Source organism: Mesoplodon densirostris, chromosome 16, assembly GCF_025265405.1.
Source record: "Mesoplodon densirostris isolate mMesDen1 chromosome 16, mMesDen1 primary haplotype, whole genome shotgun sequence".
Taxonomy (NCBI): domain Eukaryota; kingdom Metazoa; phylum Chordata; class Mammalia; order Artiodactyla; family Ziphiidae; genus Mesoplodon; species Mesoplodon densirostris.
The window spans coordinates 69,567,624-69,590,300 of record NC_082676.1 but is presented as its reverse complement, the minus strand read 5'-3'; the positions used below and the strand labels follow the sequence as shown (position 1 = coordinate 69,590,300).

The following is a 22,677-nucleotide window of genomic DNA, read 5'->3' as shown; positions in this document are numbered from 1 at the left end:
TTTTCAGATATCAAGTGGACTATTTTGTGCAAAGGAAGTTTTTAACGACAAATCTTCCCAATACGATAATTCAGTTTCAAAGAAAAATCTTCATCTTTATAGCCCCCGTTTTCAATTGATTAAACAGAAACCAACTATCCTATCTTATTACTAAATATAACAAATAAGCCCTAAACTGAGAAAGTATCTTACTTTGCTTAAGTTTCAACAGAATTTGGGCTACTCTCTTAGATGATTAACTAAAATTACTTTTTACAAATGTGAAACCAATTTTTTCCTTAGGGGAAGGAAAATGGGAAGAAAGCAAATGGAGAAGAGGCACACGATGGTGGACAGGGTATATAAAGCTGTGCATTCAGTACGTGATTTTGGTCACTTTTTCACAACACGGTGGTTATCTTCTTGTATCTCTAACTATGCCTATAATAAAAGACAATGCTAAACCTATAAATCAAAGCAAATTTGATATAACATTCATTTTCAAGTTTCATAAATATATGCATTTCTTTTTTTTTTTTTTTTTTTTTGCGGTACGCGGGCCTCTCACTGTTGTGGCCTCTCCCGTTGCGGAGCACAGGCTCCAGACGTGCAGGCTCAGTGGCCATGGCTCATGGGCCCAGCCGCTCTGCGGCATGTGGGATCTTCCTAGACCAGGGTGCGAACCCGTGTCCCCTGAATTGGCAGGCGGACTGTCAACCACTGCGCCACCAGGGAAGCCCTGTATTTCTAATTATAAAGTCTCTACAATACGTTTGCACATTTTCGTAGACTAACATAATACACGAACTCATGGAAGTCTCCTGTTATGCTCTTAATTTTGCTTAGGTCTGACATTATCTTTGTAAATACTCAGTGAAGCCACAATCAAAAGTACTATAACTTTTGGAATCTATCCAAGTTTTAAAGAAAAAAAGATCGGCAGCAATTCCATAGACATAAGGGATATCAATCCCTTATTTTCTTTTGCTTTTTGTGTCAGTTGTTTGAAAAACACTAGAAGCTGACATGAGGTTTTCTATCTATTGTCCAAGAACTTGGTTTTCTGATTTTAGCTTCAGATTTTCTTCCTTAACTGCATCTACTCTTGCAGAGAGATCTTCAAGTGTGTGTTGGAGTTCCAACACTTGATTAATAAGTCATGTTTTTTCCTCCAGTTCCACCTGATTTTCAGCATCAACTGCATCCATGTCAGCATTCATCACCTTCAGTAACAAACTTCTGGGCCTTGGATACAAAATTCTTGGTGAACCGTCAGCCGTTTGAGGCACCGGCAGGGGGAGGGATCCGGAGGATACCTCAGGTCTGGACACTTGGACCAACTGGCCCACTCTTTATTTGCTAGTCTCTGCCATCTGTGATTGGCTTTAATAATTTGTTGATTTTCTCCTTAATGAGTTAACTCAATCTCTGACACACGCTCACTACATATTTGTATGAGAATTATGTTTTTCACGTCTATCCGTTCTAAGAGACTTGATGACTGGGGGTCCTTGGCCCTGTGTGTGTACAGGGTGAGGGGTGTGGGTCGCTTAACCTCTCTGGACTTCAGTTTCTTCAAGCATTCAGTACATCAATGGATTTCTAACGCCTCTTCTGGCTCAAACTCTTGGTGATGGCCAGCTGCCCGCCTTAGCCTTTCCGGAATGCGGTGGCATAAATATCTAAGTCACATTCACTTCCCTTTTACCACCTCCAGCTTCCGACCGAGCAGCTGCCTGCACAGGGCTTTCTATAAGCCCTGGAGGAGAACTAATGACTCACCCTTTCTGGAAGTCAATCTGAATGTATATATCTGCAACTCAGTATGCAAACTATCGAATTCAGCATTTCCAATTCTAGGAATTGATCCAAAGAAGCAATCAGGTATATGTTAAAGGAGGTTCTTGGGAGCATCATTTATAATCATGAACAATGGAAAAAGGACTAAGTGTCTAATAACAGTGGCCTCCTTAAAAGTGTGGTACAGCAAGATACTGGAATATTATACAGCCCTTAAAATAGTGATTCTGTCATATACATACACACACATATATATGTTTACTGATATGTCAGTATATAAATACAGAGACCTGTTATTCAGTGGGAAAAAAGTTGTATGTATTCTCTGAGCCCATTTGTGTAATATATTTATCTATAGATTAATGTAATACAATAGAATTACAAACAGAGAAAGCAAAATTCTGTACTCATCAGCATCAAGATTCTCACAGGGCTCATTTCCAGGTGGAGCAATTAAAGAGGGTACAATATAGGTGGTATTCTCGTTCTTCTTTACATTAAGAATTTTTTCTGCTATAGCTATTTTTTTTCCATAGGAAAAATAGCTATCTTCTTTGGGGAAAACAGAAGTAAAAGAATAGTTCGACGGGTAGAATTCATACAGAGCCTGGAGTTAACAGCCTAGCAGTTAGACAAGTCTTCAGAGCTCCTGGGTTTGGCAATATGATAGTCTGCCAGTAGGTGCTAAAAGTTGCCAAATGGAAGTGCCAGCAATATACCACTTGGTTGGTGCAGGCCTTGCTAAAACTAAGGAAATGGGATGCTCTGCCAGTTGTCATGGGCTGAGCTAATGAATTATGTTCCTCCCCCCTCGAGGCCAAGTTGACACTCAGAGCTGTACCTCACCCACACAGCCCACCTTTTTTTTTGACAAGTCTCCTCAATTACAGGCCAGGGGTTAACTTCAGCATGGAATCAGAGTCACTCCTCATTCCAAAATATCAGTTACACGTAAGGAAGTTTTCTCTCTCTCTTTTTTTTTCCTAGCTATAAAAACCAGTGCAAACTCTGAGCTGTAATTTTCCTGTGCCCACTGCCTCTGCTCAGCCCACCCCAGTGCTACTAATTTCAAATGCACTGAGAGTGTTTCAAGTGGCATTTCTTCAAATGGTTTTCACCCAACACTAGCAGTATGGGATGTGAACAGGCATGATTTCAAAGAAAGAGTTACTGCTCCAGTAGCATTGGAAATAGCCAATGAAACTGGGTTAAACATTCAATTAAACAAGTTCACGTGGACTCTTCAGAACCTTTTAAGAAGCCGGTGTAAGTGAGGGTCTCCAGGAAGAGAACAGAGCGTGTAGGATTCCACAGCCCTCTTGATCTTTTTTTTCTTTTAATTTTTATTTTATATTGGAGTATAGTTGATTAACAATGTTTTGTTAGTTTCAGGTGTACAGCAAAGTGAGTGAGTTATACATATACATATATCCCCTCTTTTTTTAGATATTTTTCCCATATAGGCCATTACAGAGTATTGAGTAGAGTTCCCTGTGTTATACAGTAGGTCCTTATTAGTTATCTATTTTATATATAGTGGTGTGTATATGTCAATCTCAAACTCCCAATCTATCCCTCCCCCAACTCTTCCCCCACTGGTAACCATAAGTTCATTCTCTAAGTCTGTGAGTCTGTTTCTGTTTTACAAATAAGTTCATGTGTCTTCTTAGTTTTTTAGATTCCGCTTATAAGCCCTTCTCATCTTTAAGACTCTGTTGAGGACACTTTCCGAGGAGGAGTGTTCTACAGAAACTCTTAAGGAAATGCTGACTTCAGGAGATGCTGACATGGCCCCTAGGAATAGTAACTGCCATATTTGGAATTTCAATTTTAATTTTTTTTAAAAAAAGAGAAATGGAGTAAGGATTCAAAGGGAAAGTAACAGGAGACATGAATCTCCAACTTGCAACATGAAGATAAAAAATTTGGAATCGATCATTAAAAATGTTTTTTCTGTAAATCGAGTATGACAACATCCTCTCAGCACATATATTTAATTTAGGGATGGAAGAAGGCAGAGGGATTATGAAAAGGGACTTTGGATTGTAAAACAATGTAAAGTCTGGTCATTTTCAGTCTTGTGAAGATGATTAGTAGCTCCGAGGCGATGAATCACTGGGGCTTTGAAACTGACTAAAATGCAAAGGCTTTGTTCCTCATCAGGACCTGGAGCTCTGATGTAGATGTCGGCCAAGGCACCCCAGAACTTCAGATGGGATACAGGCAAAAGGTACAGGTAGCACCCCGCCTGTACCTCCCGGGGTCGCTGCTCCCTCAGGCTCCACAGCAAGCACGTGGACGCCTCTGCCCAAGGCTGTGGATGTTCTGTGGGCGGATGAGGTCAGAGCAGGAGGGGCTCCATGCACAGATACCCCAGCTTCCCCTTACCCAGGAGGGACAGCTCTGATGCTCAATATACAGTCTCCCCAAGGCCCCCAGCGGGACTGAGCCCCAGTGGCTGTTCTCCCTTCTCTGTCTCACCTCCTTACGCCCCGACCTGAGCTTCTGGTGATCACCTCCCAAACAGACTGCTGGTGTTCATAACCTGTCTCTGAACCTGCCTCTGGGGGACCCCAACCAGTGTGGTTCTTTTCGCTATAAATTCAGAGCAAGGCCTCTCAGGTTACCTCCTCCATCTGAGGCAGCTGGGTGCCTTGGTCCCTCCCTTATGTTCCCAGGTAACAGGTATACACGGGACTATTCTTGCAACTCTGCTTAGGTTAAGTGACCAGAATGGGGCACAGCGTTCCAGCGCTAGCTTGGCCTCGTCTCTCCTCTACACAAACGGGACAAGTTTGATAAAGAGGGTTGCAACCCTCTTTATCATTCAGAATGAAACTAGCAGAATAATATTCCCCAGACTAGTATTTCCCAAACTGGGATGCACACGTGCATCACTTGGGGTTCCTGTCAAAAACGCAGGTCTTGGTTCCTAGATTTGGGGTAGGGCCTGAGATTCTGCATTTCAACAAACTCATCAGCTGACGTGGAGCAAGGTTCTAGGGGTCCAAGAGCCCTGAGGACAAAACCAATATATATGTATATATATATATAGGTTAATCAACTCGAATTGTTTTAAGTCTTCCATTCACTAATTTAATTCAGCTGCTCAGCTGCAAACAAGAGAACAGCTGTTGAAAAGTCCTTCTGATGGTGGGAAAGTACATATCTGGCATATCTGGGCACCAAAGATGTCCATGCACAGCGCGGGTAGATAGCAGATTTGGAATGAGAGCCACTGTCAGTACACATTTATTGAAGATCGGCCACCTTTGGGGAACTGGGCTAAATGGACACTGAAAGACGTATAAGACATTGTCCCTGTCCCTAAAAAGGCTTACAATGTGGCCGGCAAGGTAAGACAGAGAAAAGTAACAGGAAACACATGCCTGGTGAGTGGCCGCAGCCGGTAGTGACTTGGACAACTTTAACTGGCCCTAAGTCACAGTGCTGTTGCCCCTCTGCTCACCGAGCAGACTGCATGGCCCCTGCCCCAGCTGGCAGACACCAGGAGCTGCATTTTGCAAGAGACTCAGGCTTAACTTCAGTCCCCACAACACACATGCTCAGGTACCTTGTGGGTGATGTTCCTCTATCAGAGACGTTTTAATGTTCGTACTCAGGGCAAGAGAACTAAAAACTTTTAGAAGCAGAATCCATCCCACATTCATAGTGGCATTACTCACGATAGGTGAAAGGGGGAAGCAGCCCACATGGTCATCAACGGATGAATGGATACACAAGATGCGGTTTATACACATAATCAAATACTGTTCTGCCTTAAAAAGGAAGGAAATTCTGATACACGCTCCATCATGGGTGAACCTGGAGGACATGATGCTGAGTGAAATAAGCCAGTCATAAAAGGACAAACATTGTACGATTCCACGGATATGAGGTTCCTAGAGTATAATCAAGTTCATAGAGACAGACAGTAGAATGGTGGTCGCCAGGGGCTGGGGGGGTGTGAAGGAAGGGGAAGTGAGTGTTTAATGGGTGTGGAGTTTCAGTTTGGGAAGATGTAAAGGTTCTGAAGATGGATGGTTGGGACGGGGGCACAATAATGTGAATGTACTTAATGCAACAGAAATGCACACTTAAATATGGTTAAAACGGTAAATTTTATGTATGTTTTACCACAGTTAAAAACCAGAATCCATAAAAGTCAGAAAACAGGGTTTCAGAGTTTTCTGTTTTGTCTTTTTTACAGATCTATGCCACAGGGACCGTCTTTGGAGGAAATAAGCTACAATAGTCCAGCTCCAGCTTCTAAACCCTGGGGTCCCCTAAGAAGGTAACAGTGGTCGAAGCGAAGCCCCAGAGTGTCCGAGATGTGAAGAGGTCTGACCTCTGGAGAGCCTGTCCACCGATTCCACACCTACGGACCCAGGGCCTCTTGATGCCGGGATAAAATGCAGCCCCTGCAGTCATGTGTCTCTACACCTTGGCGTCTTCTGATGACACCAAACACTCAGGATGGAGAACAGCCTGATGTTCACACACCAAGAGGGTTAGGAGTGACCATTCCAGCCCAGGATACTGGGAATCTTCCCAATGCTGGACAAGCCTCCTGGAACCAGGCGGCTGGGCTGAGACCCTCCAGGAGGGAAGAGCTGGCCTTACAACAGGAGCATCGACCTGCAGGCCTGAGGTCGGGGCCAGAGCTAGAGAGCTGGGTCCAACCCCACATGCCTTCCTTTGGTGCCTATAAGCAATGCCCGAAAGCTCTTGCCTGGTTTTGGATCTGAGCCTTTGGGTTCAGACAAGAAACTTGTCTATGGCCAGATGACTTCTGTGAGCATAGAGAAGGCCCTTGAACTCTTCTTGCAACTTTTTATGGAAATTTGAAATTGTATAGCATGTATATGTGATATTATATAACGTACATGATAGTACACAATACAAAGGATCCTTTGTGCCATTGTCACAACTCTGCTGTAAATCTGAAATGGTATCACTCAAAACCCTCACCCCCCACCCCCGGGGCGGGAGGCGGGGGAATGAAAACAACGTACTTAAGAATGAAAACCAGGCCGCCAGATGTAGAGAACGGACTTGAGGACACAGGGGGTAAGGGGAAGCTGGGACGAAGTGAGGGAGTAGCATTGACATATACACAACCAAGTGTAAGAGGGATGGCTAGTGGGAAGCTGCTGCACAGCACAGGGAGATCAGCTCGGTGCTCTGTGACGACCTAGAGGGGTGGGATAGGGAGGGTGGGAAGGAGGCTCAAGAGGGAGGGGATATGGGGATATATGCATACATAGAGCTGATTCACTTTGTTATAAAGCAGAAACTAACACACCATTGTAAAGCAATCATACGCCAATAAAGATGAAAAAAACAAAACAGGCTGCCAGGAATCACTTCCCTAATTTCTCCCAGCTCATCTCCAAAGCTCACTTTGCACACTCTTCTTGCTGGGAAATCTCTGCTTTGGAAAGTTCAGGCAGCTCTGTTCCTCATCCTCAAAATCTGCGTCTAAGTACGCTTGGACCCCTAGTCAGAGGAAGTGTGGCCGACACACCTCTTCCTGCACAGGCCACTGGGCTCCAAGGCCTGGTTGTGCCACAACCCCTGGGCACCCTGACCACACTGAGCTGAGCCTCTTCACTGGGGCTCCTGCTTAGCCCCCCGGCGAGCCAAGGTTCAGGGGTCCCCAGGCAGACCCACCGAGCCTCCTGATGAGCCCCAGAACCACACAGCCCTGGTTGGAAGGCCAGCTTGGGCTCCTGCCGCCTGGGGGACCCGTGGGGGAGACCGTAACCTCCCTGAGCCTCAGTCTTCTCATCTGTAAAAGGGGTGATGATCACTTGGTGGGGGAATGAATGGGAACCAGCATAGGGAAGGTGCCCACACATCTGTGGCCATAAGAGCCCCAGCTGGTGGTGGGTGGAGGCTGCTGAGCCCAGCACTTGGCTGTCAAAGGTTTCCAGGAAGGAAGCATTTTAATTTCATCATATAGTTAACTTGCGTGTCACGTGGGAAAAATAAAAAAATATTTTAAATTATATACAAATGGTGGTGGTGGGTCAGAATTTTTCAGGCTTTGGGAAACTCTAAAGGCATTTAGTGTGGTCTTGGGGTAGGGCAGGAAAGCACCGTAGGGTGAGTGGCAGGGGTGAAGGAGACAGGGAGGCGGGCTCAGGGGGGAGATTATGAAATGGGCCGCACTGGGGACAGGTGTTTCATGTCCTTTAGTAGATTACTAGCAAAAACTTGAGAGCAGGCATAGAGTTCCCTGTGGGGATTTTTTTCCGCCACTCAAGCCTGAAATCCAGCTCTTTCAAATAGGAGATGCTCATCAGATGACCACAAATCTCTCCGAACGGAAATGAAGCTTTACCTTCCTTGGCCTGGCAGCCATTTCTCTCTCTCCAGTTTGATTCTGAAAAACTCTGAACTTTTGAACTTGAAGCCTTAGTTATAAATGATGATGTCTTTGCGTTCCTCGAATTATCCCCATCTCTCATTCACTTGTATGCCCCGCGATGAGCGATTCCTTCCACACCATGATTCCAGTTACCAGTGGGTTAGTCTCCCCCTCTCTCTGACGTCCAAAGTCTTTCTGAAGTTCTTATGTACAGAACATAACATGATGCTTCTTAGAGGAGTCTTGTCAGGCCTTGGGGCGGTAGCTCTATGGATGTGACGGGTGAAGGACAGACAGAAGTTGTCCTAACTGGGGAAGTCTCACGACATCCACATCACATGTCACAGGACAGGTAAAGAAATATGCTTTGTCAGCCAGCTTCAGCCAATGGCAGCTACCACTTAATGGGTACCAACCATCATGCCATTTATTTAATCCTCACATCATCCCAGTGTGATAGGTCTGGGGCTTTTCGTAACCCTATTTCACAGATGAGGAAACTGAGGGTTGGAGAGTTTGTCCCACATCAAGCAGGTGGTAACGGAGCAACAGGGCTTGGCAGACAGGGTTCTTAGACCTGCAGAGCCATGACCTTCCCACGAGTCTTTACCCAGGTAAGGATGCACATCTTTGAGGCACTGAAGGTAATCCTGGGCTTTGCTACGTTTGAGAAGGCTGACGTGTGCACCCCTGGGAAGCTCCTGTTGGCTGTCCCCAGGATAAACTTACCAGCTTCATCTCAGACCCTGGGGCTCCCCAGGACATCCCGAGCTCAGTCTTCCTGCGTCTGTCTCCTTCTTGGTTCCCAGGCATTTCCTTCCCTCTGCAGATAAGTGAAGTCTGAAGCTGCTCTCATGCCCAGCTGAAGGTTTTCCCAGAAGCCAGGGCTAAAGGCTGGTACGGAAGCTCCCCTGGTTAGACCCCAGTGCAACTCCCAGGTGCCTGGCGTCTCGTTAGGGACCCGCCCTTCCCGAGGACTGCTCTGACAGTCCCTCCAACGTGGATGTCATATATCAGAGGTCCTTGGAGGCCTCTGGACACACTCGGCTATGTTTTGTCTGACTCGCCCCACGTGGGCTTGTCCTGTCTTTTATAACTAAAATGGTTGCAGCATTTAAACATATGATGTTTCATACAAAAAAATCAGGAGGTTTCCATAAAAATCTAGGTTTCTAGCTTCTTGAAACTGAAAAACTCTGGGCCGTGGTGATGCTGACCTCTTTATACGGGATATCTGCTTCCGGTTTGCCTCAGTCCCCACCACTCCCTACTGTTCGCCAATACTGAGGCCAAAGGTCAGTGCTCAATTACCAACATGCACCTGGGAGGGCTCGACTGGTTTAGGTTAGGCACCTGGCCCCTGCAGGCACCAGAGGTCGAGAGCTCTGGTATATTCACTCTGGCTACTTCTGATGACTTATAGGAGGCAGGGAATGTGGTTTGGGAAAGCGCATGGGCCACGCCCTTGGAGACCAGGCCCTTAGTGGCCTTGCCATGTGTTCATCTGTAAACTGGAGATGCTGCTACCCACACTCAAGACTGCCTTTGAGAGTTCAGATGCAAAATGCAATTATCTCCCCAAGTCAGGGCTCAGCTAACTCTTCCTACAGAGGGCCAGAGGGTCAATATATTAGGCTCCAGAGGCCGTTCGGTCTCTGGAGCAACTTGGCTCCACCACCATGGGATGGAAGCAGCCGTGCCCAGCACCTCAATGACCAGGTGTGTCTGTGTCCCCACCATGAAGACAGGTGCTGGCCGGGTCTGGCCTGAGGGTGGCAGTTTGCTGACTCTGCCCTAAGTGACTCTCCAGTTGCCTGGGTGTCTGCCCTCCAGTCTACTCTGCATATTTCAGGTACAGGAGTTATTTCAAAAACTCTGGGGCGGGCCTGAGCAATAAATACACACCGAGACCTCACAACATTCCTAAATGCCTTGCCTTCAAGTGGCAGCTGGCTCTGGTCCAGCGTTTGCGGGGCCGATTCTGAGAAGGTTCAGAGAAGGAAAACACGAAGTCCACGGCTCCAGACGGGCCAAGATGACGTGCACAATAAAGATGAGAAGGTGGAGGGTGAGGGAGAGTGAACCGGAGGTGATGGGGAGACTCGGGAGGCGTCTTGGGAGAGGGGAGAAGGGATGTTTCTGGAGGGAGCGGCCAGGCACGGGGACACGGGTGGGTTGACCAGCAAGCTGAGCTGTGCTGGGTGGGAGGCCCACTCTGCACCCTCTGAGGGGTGGGCGCCAGGGAAGATGTGAATTGCACTCTGGTTTTCTTGGTTGATGGATTAAGGACAGGGTGCTGTTGCCAAGCTTTCCAAGGGCTGCACACGTGTTGGATCATGTCACTCCCTCTCCCCCAAATGCTCATGGCTTCACTGTACTAAGAATGATCCCCAGGTCCTCACCCAGTCAGCACGAAGGCCCTGGCTACTCCCCCCGCACCGGGCCCTTACCTCATGCCCACCCCCGTCTCCCGCCACCCAGACACTGGCCACCCTGCTCTTCTTTCAGAGGCTCAGGCCCTGCTCCCCGGCTTGTGTGCTTCCCCCTTGTCTGGGAATAATTTTCTCCCTGCCTCTTTGTCTCCTGCAGGGTTCAGCTTAAACACCACCTCCTCAACGATCCCTCCCCACTCAGGCCTTCCTACCTGTCTGTCCTTCAAGCTCAAGTTTCTCTGATCGTTATCTGCTTCCCCATCACCGCATACTCAGTGCCCAGGGCTGGCCCTGCCACCCTAGGTGCTGAATCAATACAGGTTGAAGAAATGAATGATATATGGGTAATACACACACACATGCATTACACGCTGTTTCATTCATTCAGCATATTTATTGAACACCTACTATGAATGGCCAGGGGCTGACCTAGACCCAGGTGGTACTACTTCAGGACAGTGGGTGCTAACGACACTCACACTTTTCTTGCTTTCTTTACTTCTGGAAGACCTGCCCCAGAGATAGAGAAACCCCAGGAATGGGTTATTTCCTAACTGACATTGCAGACCAGGAGTTTTCAACTTCAGCACAATGGACATTTAGAGTCAGATGATTCTTTGTTCTGGGGGCTGCCTGTGTGTGATAGGAAGCCTGCCAGCTGCACACCCACCCAAGCTGTAACAACCAAAAGTATGTCCAGAGAACCGGCGGCCCAGACTGGACTGGCTGTCCTGGACCAGAACCCTCAGGAGGATCTGCATCTTCAGCCATCAGCTTCTCGGGAGACTGAAACAAGCCCCGAACTGGGAAGTTCAACTAGAACTGGCATGTTTCCACCTGAACTTAAGTAACACACACAGAATGTCACCACACCAATTCGACAAGGCTGCCGGGGGCCAGGTCTGAAACAAGACAGAACACAGACACTCAACCCACAGAAGTGACTAAACGGCCCCCTCTTCTGACACACAGCGTCGGCTGCCTCTGTAGCATTGGCGCCTTGTCTCCCTCCATTCCTCCTGCCTTCTGGATAAAACTCACTGTGCTGCCTAGTCACGGGATTGCCCTCACTTCCTGATGGCACACCAATCCTCCTTCAGGGTTGCCAGATAAAAGGGTGCCCAGTTAAATCTGAATTTTAGATAAACAGTGAATAATTTTTTTACAAGTATGTCCCCAATATTGCATAGGATGTACTTATGCTATATCTGAAATTCAAATTCAGCTGGTGTCTGTTTTTTTGTTTTGTTGTTTGTTTTTTTTGGTACACGGGCCTCTCACTGCTGTGGCCTCTCCCGTTGCAGAGCACAGGCTCCAGATGCGCAGGCTTAGCGGCCATGGCGCACGGGCCCAGCCGCTCTGCGCATGTGGGATCCTCCCGGACCGGGGCACGAACCCGTGTCCCCTGCATCGGCAGGCGGACTCTCAACCACTGCGCCACCAGGGAAGCCCTGTCCGGTATTTTTATCTGCCAATCTGCAACCTAATTCCTTAGAATTAGCCCAAATCCTATACTATGCGCCTCTGGATGCCCTCTTGCTGAGAGTCCTCTGCCTGAGGGTTCTTCTAGTATGTTCTCAGCAGTTGCAGCAGCTAGTAAACCCTGACTCTGATGCAGGTTGTGTTCCTGGGTGTCTTTAGAAAGAACAATCCCCACTTTTTGAGGCAGGAAACACTGAGAGGCGGTCGTCCGAAAGGGCTATCTGTGAGTGGCCAGCAGAGGACAGGCTGGGGGTGACAAGTAGGGAAAGTGGAGTCAGGCTCACATCTTAGTTAACCAGCGTCCAATACAGGGACTGCAATCTGGAAAGAGGTGTGGGGGGAGTATCTCATTTCAGCACTGGACGAGGCACAAGGTCGACAATTTAAGGCCCCAAGGGTGCCAGGTCCCATCTCTACAAAATTCCTTCCAAGTTGAAGTACAGTCACCAGGGAACCACCATAGAATTGACAAGTGGTGTGACCCTGGGCAAGTTTTGTAACCTCTCCCGGTCTCAGTTTCCCCACCTGTAAAATGGGCATAACGATAGTGTGAGGATTAAATAACTCAGTGGGTTGAAAGTGCTTGGAACAGGCCTGGGAGAGTGTGAAACTAAACATAAATTTTTTAAAGTAGCTGAATAAGGAGGAAGGTGGGCTGGGCATGTGAAGTGGCACCAAGATGGTAGTTTTTGCCAAAATGCCAGGCATTCAGCAAAGGACATGTTTGTCCTGCTTCTGTTTGTTCTTCGGTTCTTTTGGCAAACGGCCGTGTAGACCAACAACAGAGTTAAAAAATTAACCTCCCCCAAGCCTTACCGGGAGAGGGGAGGAGCCCACATCTCTGAACCTCAGCTTAGAGAATATCAGAGCACCGGTGGGCAGGTGTCGGAGGCTTGGTGGGCGATTTGGCTTCCGGTTTACAAGGGCTGGGGCAGGTGCCTCAGTGTCTGTGTGCAGCCGCTCTTGAGAGAGCAAATGAAACATGGGCATGGGGTGAGGGCACAGACAGAAAAAAACAGAACATCTTATCAGACGGTGGCAATTATTCCAAGGCATGTAGAGAGTGAGTGGGCACAATCATCAAAGTACCATGTCTGAACTCACAACTCCAGTGGGAAGGTGATGTCACTGCATTTTCCAGACGGGGACATGGAGACAAGCCCAGAATTCAGCCATTTCTATGTTTTTTTGTATCAGTCTGTTTAGTCATTCAAATCTAAGACATAAAGAGGTGATTCTCCAACCTGACTCCGCCTGGCGAGCCTGTTAAAATGCAGACCACGGGCCCCAACCCCATCATGATTCCCACATTCCACAATCCAAGAACCTGCATTTCTAAGACATCTCCAGGTAAGCTGGTGCGGGGAGCTGGCACCACACTTTGAGAATCACTAGTCGAGGCTGCCTCGGTAACAAACTCCGGGTGATGCCGACACTGCCCGTCTGTCTGGGGACCACATTTCACGTGTCAATTACTTCCTAAAATGCAGGCAAATGCAGAGACACAGACTCGGGCATCTCACCTTGACAGGTTTACCTGGTGAATCGGTGTCTTCTGGTGGCTCCAAAAACAGGAATCACCAGGGCCCTTGTTAATGCCAGAGGCTTCCGTTGCCTCCCTTGGAGGTTCTGATTTATGGATATGAGACGGGCCTGGGAGTTTCTATGTTAACAAGAACCCACAGGGATTCTCATCCATGAAATGTCGGGGAAGGAAGTCCTTCCCGTGGAAGACCCTTACTTAAGAGCTGAGCAAACGGAAATGTAAGGGCAACGCCTTCCCCAGACCCGCTGGACTTCACCTGTCTGAAGGAGAGTCCAGTCCCTGCAAAGAAACCCACACCCGAAAGAACAAGTGCAAGTTCACAGCGGGACGCAGCCCAGCCAAGTGTAGAGCCTGGCGCTCGGGGGCCCTACGACCTCCAAACCTCTAATGTGTACCAGGCGCTTAGGGGTGATATCATTGAATTCGTGTAACAGCAGCCTTATGAGGGAGGCAGGTGCCTTTCTCCTCAATTTCCAGATGAGGAAATAGGCCCAGAGAGTTAAGTCGCTCAAAGTCACATGGGAAGTAGGTACCGGAACTGAGACAAGACCAGGTTTGTCTCCCTGCGGAGACAGGCTATTGACCACGCCTGTCCTACCTGTGCTGTTGTGACATCATAAGGAATATATATTTTTTCGGTCTTTGTCCGGGCTCCTAAAACTCTCAGAATCTCCTGAGTGGTAGAAGCGAAGGGAGCGCCTTTCGTTACTCATTGCAAACCAGTTTCCATCATGCCTGAGTTTAAGTCAGTGATGACTGGTGGCTGGAAGCCCCCAGAAGGCTTCAGGATGCAGGCTGGTTGCCAGGGGAACCAACCACGTGATTAGCGGGTTGGCACTTTCAACCCCACCTCCACCCCGCCACCAGGAAGGGAGAGGGGTTGGGGGTTGACCTAGTCACCAACAGCCAATGATTTACTCAACAGGCCAACACAACGACCTCCATAACAATTCTAAATGGAGGGGTCTGGAGAGCTTCCGGTTGGTGAAGCAGAGAGGGTAACACACTCAAACTCCACAGGGAGAGATGCTCCTTTGCTCGGGACCCTTCTAGATCTTGCCCTGCCTGTTCATCTGTATCCCTTATAATGTCCTCTATGATACACTGGTAACAGTAAATAAAGTGTTTCCCTGAGTTCTGTGGCCACTGTAGCAATTATCCTCGTTTTATTGCACTTTGCTTCACTGTGCTTCCCAGATATTGCTTTTTTTTTTTTTTTTTTTTTGCCGTACGTGGGCCTCTTACTGTTGTGGCCTCTCCCGTTGTGGAGCACAGGCTCCGGACGCGCAGGCTCAGCGGCCATGGCTCATGGGCCCAGATGCTCCGCAGCATGTGGGATCCTCCCGGACTGGGGCACGAACCCGCGTCCCCTGCATCGGCAGGTGGACTCTCAACCACTGCGCAACCAGGGAAGCCCTGCATTTTTTTACAAATTGAAAGTTTGTGGCAACCCTGCATCAAGCGAGGCTATGGGTGCCATTTTTCTAACAGCATTTGCTCACTTTGTGTCTCTGTGTCACATTTTGGTAATTCTCGTGATTCTTCAAACCTTTTCATCATTATTATATTGGTTACAGTGATCTATGATCAATCTTTGATGTTACTATTGCAAAAGGATTACAGATCACTGAAGGCTCAGATGATGGTTAGCAAAATTTAGCAATAAAGTACTTTTAAATTAAGGCACGTACATTGTTTTTTTCTTAGTCATAATGCTATTGCATACTTAATAGACTATGGGATAGCATAAACATAACTTTTTTTTTTTTTTTTTTTTTTTTTTTTTTGCGGTATGCGGGCCTCTCACTGTTGTGGCCTCCCCCGTTGCGGAGCACAGGCTCCGGACGCGCAGGCTCCGGACGCGCAGGCTCAGTGGCCATGGCTCACGGGCCCAGCCGCTCCACGGCATATGGGATCCTCCCAGACCGGGGCACGAACCCGTATCCCCTGCATCGGCAGGCGGACTCTCAACCACTTGCGCCACCAGGGAGGCCCAAACATAACTTTTATATGCACTGTGAAACCAAAAAATTGGTGGGACTTGCTTTACTGTGATATTTGCTTTATTGCAGTGGTCCGGAACCAAACCCGCAATATCTCCATGGTCTGCCTGTATTGAACTTAAGGACAAGCCGGACAGAAGCATGTGGGTGACCTGGGAACCCACTATTTGCGACTGGCACCTGAAGTGGGGGGCAGTCCTGAGGGACTGAGCCCTTAACCTGGGGGTCTGTGCTGACTTCAGGTAGTGTTACAACGGAATTAAACTGTAGGACATCCCACCAGTGTCCACAGAGAGTTGGAGAAGTGGTTGGTGTGGACAAAGCCCACACCTTAGGTGTGTGAGAAGTGTTGTGAGGAGAGAACCAGTTTTCTTTGAGTGGTGTAGGGAGATGTGTCCTAATAAAGGGCACCTTGGAACCACCCGGCCTCCAGGTTCAGGCTAATGGTGTTTGGAGACCATCCAGGAGGCGTGCTTGTCTGTATCTTCACTGACTACTTCCTGACACCCTCCCCACTCTGGGTGACTGGTGCCTGTCCTGCTCGGCCCACCTACAGTGGGTCCCTGAGTCCTGTCCTTCTCTCAGAGATCCCAGTTTAGCTTTTCCATCCCCTCCTCCTCAATGCACGTGAATTCAAATTTTGTCTCTGGGCTGATCTCAGTGGTTCAGAAAGCCCTAGTTTATACTAAGTTGTGAATGATTGATGACATCATTGGACACTCTGCCAGGACATGCTGACTCAAAGGAATCTCCAGTTGGCGTTACAGGAAGGTGGGAGAGGTGTTTTTGGACAGGCCATTATACTTTTTAGAAGGTAAGGCAAAGGAGAGAGAAGATGCTATCCCACATTAGTTTCTCCCTTGACACCTTTCTACCTGGGACAGTGGGCTCTCAGTACCCCATTAGCCAAAGCTGTTCCTAAAAGTGGGAGGAGGAATCTCTACAACTTAAGGTCCCTGCGCACTGTGGCGACCGTGGGCCAACCCCAGGCACCGTCTTAAGCCCTGAAGGAACTTGCTGCCCGTTTCCTTGCTTTCCCTCAGCGCATCCGTGGATGAGTCTGCCTCCCAGGTCTTGGCTGGCACTCACAGGCTCCGTCACTGCCGAGCACGAGACGCCCTCGAGAAACAGAAGCTGGGCGTCTGGCTCCCTTGCACAGCCCCGGAGCTCCTGGGGGGCCGGTGGTGTTAGGAGGCTGAGCTTTCCACACCGATGGTCTCATCTCCCCTCCTACTAACACAGGTAATTAAGAGGACTAATTAAGAATTCACACTGAGAGCCCAGAGGCCAGAGCCAGCCCTCTGATGCATTTTCTTTCATCCTCCAGTACGTTTATTATTATTATTTTAATACTTTCTAATTTAATTTCTCTCTCTCTCTCTCTCTCTTTTTTTTTTTTTTTTTTTTTGCCACCTCGTGGCATGCGGGATCTTACTTCCCCAACCAGGGATCGAACCCATGCCCCCTGCAGTGGAAGCTCGGCGTCTTAACCACTGGACCACCAGGAAAGTCCCATCCTCCAGTACTTTTCAAGTTGGGATCCTCTTACATAAAAATCTGGATTTCTGGCCTCTCTTGGAATATCAGAGGAATCAGAGGACCCACATTCACTCTTTTGTGACGGCATCTGCTTGGGACTGTGTTAGTAGCCTCCCCCTCCTGGAGGGGACCCCACCCAAAGTACCTGCCAACTCCAGGCCCACTCACACACTGCCCATCATTCTGTCTGGCCCTGTAGGTTTCTGAATCTGTGACTAAATTGTTTTCCTATGTTTTGGTCTCTATGAAGGCCCCCGGTGCCCCAAGTCCTGGTCATTCACATGCTCGAATGACATCCCCTTAAGTGAGGGCTGGATGACTTGACTGGCTTCTAGTGAATGGAATGTGGCAGAAGTGATGGGGTATCACCTTCAAGATTAGGTTCTTAACAGACTGTGGCTTTCATCTCTCTTGGTCTCTCCTGGATCACTCACCCTGGAGGAAGCCAGCCACCACTTCCTGAGGCCAGCCCTGTGGACAGGCCCACGTGGTGAAGGACTGAGACCCACCGAGTGACTTTTGAAGTAGGTTCCCCACCAGTAAAGCCTTCTGATGACACTGCAGCCTGGCCCACAACTTGACTGCAATCTCGTAGGGACCCTGAGTTGGAGGCACTCGGTTAAATTACACCCAGTTTCTGACCCGCAGTGACTCTTATAAATGCTTGTTGCTTTAAGTCACTAAGGTTTGGGGCAACGAGTTACACAGCAATAGATAATATAGCTTTAGATTTTGCTGTGAAGGTAGTTTTCTGTTTACCACCTACAGACATTTGAAAGAATATTATCCTGGAAAATGGGCCTCCATCCTTTCACCTTAGTCTGGCGATCCTGATGGTGACAGCCACACATAAAAGGTTTCCATCAGATGACTTTAGGTATCAGAGCAATAGCCAAAACAGTGACATGAGGACTCCACATTATTGAAAAGAGGCCTGAAGTCAATGCTATTAATACATCCATGATTCATTGTGAACAGGAAGTTTGCCTTCTAATGGTATTTAAATCAATCAACTTAGAACAAGCTATCCCTCAGTTCTACAACCTCATTGATAAAATTCACTCTTTTAAGACACAATCCCTGGTTGGAGAAATCTGGGGACGAGGGAAGGAGAGGGTTGGAGGAGCAGCAGGGAATAAGTCATTTCAGTGTTAATTGTTAACAGTGCTGTTTACAGTTTAGACATAAGGCAAAATTTGGGTGGGGCATGTCTTTTCTGACAAAGTGTTTAGTGCTATGAATTTTCCTCTGATTGCTGTCTTAAATCTGTGCCATTGATTATGACAGGTAGTGTTTTGATTATCTCTTTAATACAAATTCTATAACTCTAGTATGTATTTCCCTTTTCACCCAAGCATTGTTTATTAGAAAATGTTGAAATTTCCAGGTGGAAGACTCTTTTGCTCTGAGTACGTCCTTTCATTGTCGTGCTCTGGCACTGTTTAACTAGGTCACCTAAAGATTATTTAATTATCTAAGGGGTGCACCTGTGTTTGACTTTGCTCTGTGCTGTTAATGAAGGGCTCAAGCACTGTGAAGTTACAAGTCAGCCTGGAGATTTCTGTTCAGAAAAAAAAAAGATTACCCCAAAGGACACAGTTTTATTGCCCTGTAGTACCACCACTAGTTTTGACTTGAACTTAGCAAACTTATTACAGAATGACTTTTTAAGTCAACTACAAATACATCATGGGTCCAAGTGTTCTTTGAACCAGCTTTACCCTGGCCTCCTGGATTCATGCATGGTTTGAATAAAGCTTTGACAGATGTTCCTTTTATATTGTATGAGGTGTTCATTTTATATTGCATGGTTTAATTTTTTAAAAAGCATACATTGAAACAAGAGTCCTTCAAACCTACATCTTCCTCCTTGGTATCCTCCTAATTATAAAAACTCAGAGTTACAAGTAAGCCTGTAGAAATAACGTGGTTGAGGGGACCTGGGGGAATCTATTTCACTCCCGATGTTTAAAAGGCAAAGTTCCTTGAAGCAAGTGAGAATGTGTTGTGGCCTAACACGCAACATTTAGTATCAGAAATGGATGGCCAAAATGTGCTGGGAAACTACCCTCTAAAACCATGAAATCCATTGCTTTCTGGAAACACGAACAGGAATTGCTGTCCAAAATGTTCAGGGCATTCCTAGAAAGTCAGGCCCTGGGTGGGGGTAGGGGTGCAGGGTGTGCCATCTGTGTCCTGGAAGCATTTGGAGCAGATGGTGAAAGATATGCATGTGTATCCAAAAAAAGCCAACCAATGCTCCAGAAAGAGGCCACTGTCCCCATGACCTCTTCAGATGGAGTTTCCTGGGGGATCTCTCTGGAGAAGGGTGAAGCGATCAGAGTGGAACCCTCAGGAAGGCTACATGGGATGGGGGCGCCACATGAGAAAGTCAGGCCAGGTGCAATTCCCACCCCTGCTGGGGACTAATCACCAGCCCCTGGCACTTCAACCTCCCTGGGCCTCAGTTTCACTATCTGTGAAAGGAGGAGGTATAGACTACACAAAACATAAGCCTTCACTCTCCAATACAGAAGCCACCTGCCACATGTGGCCGTGGAACCTTTGAAATGCCACTAGCCTGAATCAAGATGCGCTCGGTGTAAAATACACACTGGATTTCAAAGGTGTCGTACTAAAAAAAAAGTAAAATATCCAATTAATATTTTTATATTGATTACATGTTGACATGACAATATTTTAGATATACTAAGTTAAATAAAATATATTATTAACAATCAATTTCACTCATTTGTTTTCTTAAATGTGGCTACTAGAACATTTAAAATGACATCTGCAGTTCACTTTGTATTTCTATGGGGGAGCACTGCTCTAAGGCCTCTCCAGGTGTAAGCATCTAGGAAGAAAGAAAAGACACACCGAATACTGATGTCAGGTATGCTTTGCAAGATTATTATGAAGAATTAGCAAAACACTCTGTGACATAGATCGCAGCAAGATCTTTTTGATCTACCTCCTAGAGTAATGAAAATAAAAACAAAAATAAAATGGGACCTAATTAAAAGTTTTTGCACAGCAAAGGAAACCATCAACAAAATGAAAAGATAAACCACAGAATGGGAGAAAATGTTTGCAAACGAAGCGACCAACAGGGGATTAATCTCCAAAATAGAGAAACATCTCATGAAGCTCTATAACAAAAAAACAAACAACCCAATCAAAAACTGGGCAGAAGATCTAAATAGACATTTCTCCAAAGAAGACCTACAGATGGCCAAGCGGCACATGAAAAGATGCTCAGCATCATTAATTATTAGTGAAATGCAAATCAAAACTACAATGAGGTATCACCTCACACTGGTTAGAATGGTGATCATCAAAAAAATCTATAAACAATAAATGCTAGAAAGGGTGTGGAGAAAAGGGAACCCTCCAACACTACTGGTGGGAATGTAAACTGGTTCAGCCACTATGGAGAACAGTATGGAGATTCCTTAAAAAAATAAAAATAGAACTACTATATGACCCAGCAATCCCATTACTGGGCGTATACCCACAGAAAACCATAATTCAAAAAGACACATGCACCCCAATGTTCATTGCAGCACTATTTACAATAGCCAGGACATGGAAGCAACCTAAATGTCTATCGACAGAGGAACGGATAAAGAAGATGTGGTATATATGTACAATGGACTATTACTCAGCCATAAAAAAGAACAAAATAATGCCATTTGCAGCAAGGTGGATGGACCTAGAGATTGTCATACTGAGTGAAGTAAGTCAGACAGAGAAAGCAAATATCATTTGATATTGCTTATATGTGCAATCTAAAGAAATGGTACAAACAAACCTATTTACAAAACAGAAGTTGAGTCACAGATGTAGAAAACAAACTTGTGGTTACTGGGGGGAAATGGGGGGAGAAGGGATAAATTGGGAGATTGGGATTGACATATATACACTACTATATATAGAATAGATAACTAATAAGGACCTACTGTATAGCACAGAGAACTCTACTCAATACTCTGTAATGACCTATATGGGAATACAATCTAAAAAAGAATGGTATAGGTATACGTAGAACTGCTCAGGGGGGCAATCACACCAGTCTTCTTCCCGCACCATTCCCTGCTCCAAGAGGATCCCCCTCGGGGTCATGGACATGGCAACGAAAGACAGAACGAATCCCTCATGGCAGTGCTCGAGCTGTGAATGGAGGATGACTTCCTGGCACCATGCCGGGGCCACGGCTAGGCCTACGTGACATTTCTACCACCAGGCAGACACCCGCTCAGCCCACATGAGCTCCGTTGTCACTGGATAAAGGGGGTTGACACCAGCTTAGAAGGGCAGCTGGGAGCCTGATGGGGACGGGTGGAAGGTGGGGAGGAGGAGGGACACAGCAGGTTGGGGCTACAGAGGCAGACCCGGGAGGGCACAGGGGCAAGACCGGTGGAGAAAGAGCCGGGAGAAGGTGGAAGCACCGTATGAAAGTCCTCGAATGTCAAGGTGAAGAGTGCAGACCTGGTCCGGGGTGCAGCACGGAGCCGGGGTCTGCAAGCAGGCAACTCAGATGGATGGAATGATTGACAAGAAACAACCAACCGACCGACCAACCAACCACATTCAGAGGTGGTGCAGATGGATTCTGGGCGTCATCTGCAGTGCCCGCAAAGGGAAGCACGAGACCCTAAGTAGGGAGTTGGATGTAGGGAAGGGAAGGAGGGGTGGATCCTGAAGACTTGAGGGGGATCTGCCAGCACTGGGCGCCTGGGTGGGGTTGGGGAGGGGTGGCTGGTGGAAGCTAGGGAATCCAGGAAAAGGAGGGTTCCAAGATGATGCTGAGCTTCTCGGCCCTCAGCCAGGACCACCTAGAACTCTTCCAGCCCAGATGATGCCTTTCTTACTGTCTCTTTCACACAACACAGCCTTGCAATCTGACAGCTCTCCGTGTCCACGTCTATGATTAGGTGCAGATAACTGTGCTGCTTTGTCTAGGGCATCACCTGTCTGCCCCCACATGTTTTCACAGAGACCTTGCAGAGCAGGAAGATACTTTTCTCACGGGTGGTTGAGGAACATTAGCAATGATGCTGGGAAGGGCTGTGGACCATGTGTTTGTCCAGCACAGGATTTCTGTGGCCAGGCTTCCAGGAAGAGACTCCACGAGCACCATAACCCCGGGGGCTTTCTCAATTACACCAGAATGCTCAGACCATCCACCTTACCCAGGACCCTTGTGTCCTGCAACTCATCTGGGTCATTTCCAGGAGGCAGGACGGGTGCAAAACCACAAATCAAGGCTCGCTGCTCGTGGCTAGCAACTCTGGCTTAAAAGCACACACTGGATAGGGGAAGGTGACGCTGAAAAAGAGGTCTGCTGATTGTCTTTCAATGACCCACGCTTTGCACAAAATCACGTAAGCCCTAATAACCAAGAAAGGGATAATGAACGTGTGGAATTCAGCTGTGAACCAAGAATGTAACCACGAATTCCCACACCTTATGAAGTGGTCCTACCTGGACGTAGGGCATCGCTGGTATGTGTGGAGGGCA

At 47.3% G+C, this 22,677-nt stretch overlaps 1 protein-coding gene and 1 pseudogene across 3 annotated transcripts in view; both read right to left on the bottom strand.

The window, feature by feature from the left end:
* Positions 1-22,677, bottom strand: part of RIN2 (Ras and Rab interactor 2) — a 229,459-nt gene that overhangs the window by 78,548 nt on the left and 128,234 nt on the right. The window lies entirely within an intron of this gene.
* On the bottom strand, positions 924-22,656 carry LOC132476039 (short coiled-coil protein-like; annotated as a pseudogene).